This window comes from Galeopterus variegatus, unplaced genomic scaffold (assembly GCF_000696425.1).
Source record: "Galeopterus variegatus unplaced genomic scaffold, G_variegatus-3.0.2 Scaffold13161, whole genome shotgun sequence".
NCBI lineage: Eukaryota > Metazoa > Chordata > Mammalia > Dermoptera > Cynocephalidae > Galeopterus > Galeopterus variegatus.
This window is the reverse complement of record NW_007739272.1, coordinates 26,314-28,277: the sequence shown is the minus strand read 5'-3', so window position 1 is coordinate 28,277 and position 1,964 is coordinate 26,314. Positions and strand designations below refer to the sequence as shown.

Below are 1,964 nucleotides of genomic sequence, written 5' to 3'. Positions count from 1 at the left end.
ATGTTCTTAAACTTCCTCCTTCATACCCAGGATATATTTTCTCATTTCATTTTGTTGTCTTACAGTCCTGTCTTATTTCATTGAGTTTACTTACTATAGTTAGTTGAAATTCCTTTTCAGTCATTTCAAGAGTTCCCTGATCTATAGGGACTGGTGCTTGAGATTTACTGAACTCTTTTGGTGCTGTCATATTTCTGATGGTTTTTAAAAAATATTTCTAGTATCTCTACTTTGATATCTGGTCATCTGGTAGGTCGATTGCTTCTTCTGTTATTCTGGCATATAATTTGAGGAGAAAGACTTCTGTCTCTTTTTCCAGGATCCTCTCATGACACACCTTGTGTCAGTGAGGTCAGATATGGGCTACCTTCTCAGTGGTTGTGGATGTTACTAGAGTATCGAGCCATCCTTGCAACAGTATTAGCTGTGATGGTGGCTGTTGTGGACCACCTCCATGGAAGCTGTGTGAAGCTTCATGGTGGTGGCATGTCATGGGGTCATAACTTCTGCACAGCCTGGGTGAGGGTCTGGGCAGGTGGCTATCCTGTTCTCTTGCCTGCCTGTGTGCCACCCCCATTGGTGGTGGCATGGAGCAGGGTCCTGCCTTCTGTGTGTGGGGGGGTATGTGTCTGGACAGGAGCCTGGCCTCCTATTCTCCTGCCTGCCTGGGTGCCTTCTCCACCTGCGGAGGAGCAGCATGAGGTTCTGCCTTCTGTGCAGTTGGTGTAGGAATGTGGGTGGGTGGTGGGCCTGTTCTTTTGCCTGCCTGGGTGCCTCCCTGTTAGTGATGGCATAGTATGGTGTCTTGGCTTCTGCATGGGTGGGGCATGGGTCTTCAAGTACTATATTAAGTAGGAGAGGTGAGAGTGGGAAAAACTTGTCTTGTTCAGCTATTTCCCATTTAGGATGTACTGGTGATGGGTTTTTTATATATGACATTTATTGTGTTGAGATATTTTCCTTCTATACCACATTTTCTGAGAGTCTTTATCATGAAGCAATGTTGAATTTTGTCCAATGCTTATTATGTGTCTGTTGAGATAATAATATGGTTTTTATCTTTGATTTTGTTGATGTGGTGTATCACATTTATTGACTTGCTTATGTTGTATATCATCCTTGCATTCCTGGGATAAATCCCACTTTATCATGGTGTATATATACATTTTTTGAAGTGTGCTGTATTCTGTTTGCTAATATTTTGTTGAGGATTTTTGTGCCTAAGTTTGACATAAGTATTGGCATGTAGTTTTCTTTTTTGTTGCATCTTTCTCTGGGTTTTTATATCAGGATGATGCTGGTCTCATAGAACGAGTTTGGGAGAATAAACTCTGTTTGAATTTTTGAAAGAGTTTGAAGAGAATTGGTGCTACTTCCTCTTTAAATGTTTGGTAGTATTCACCAGTAAAGACATCTGGTCCGTGATTTTCTTGTTTGGGAGACTGCTGATTAGTGCTTCAATCTCATTGCCTGTTATCAGTCTTTTCAGGTTTTAAATTTCTTCTTGGTTCAGTATTGTTAGGTTATATGTTTCCAGAATTTTATCCATTTCCTCCAGATTTTCTAATTTTTTGGCACGTATTTGTTCACAATAGTCTGTAATAATTTTTTTATATTTCTGTAATATTAATTGTAATTTCTCCTTTTTTAATTTCAGTTCTGATTTTTGTAATTTTGGCCTTCTCTTTTCTTTTTTTAAGTAGCCTCAGTAATGATTTGTCTATTTTGTTTATCTTCTCAAAAGAAGATTTTTATTGTTTATCTTCTCAAAAGAAGAACTATTTTATTTAGTTCTGTGTCTCTCTGATGATTTGTTGCCTAGATGAATGGCCCAGTGCTGAAAGTGGGATGTTAAGGTCCCCAACTATTATCATATTGGGGTCTATTTTTCTTTAGTTCCAATCGTGTTTGCTGTGTCTATCTGGGTGTGCCAGTGCTGGGTACATATGTATGTATGATTGGGG

General features: G+C 39.2%; 1 pseudogene; it reads left to right on the top strand.

Annotated features, from left to right (window-relative positions):
* Positions 1–319: 319 nt before the first annotated feature.
* LOC103581479 overlaps positions 320–1,964 on the top strand; it is a 21,838-nt pseudogene continuing 20,193 nt past the window's right edge.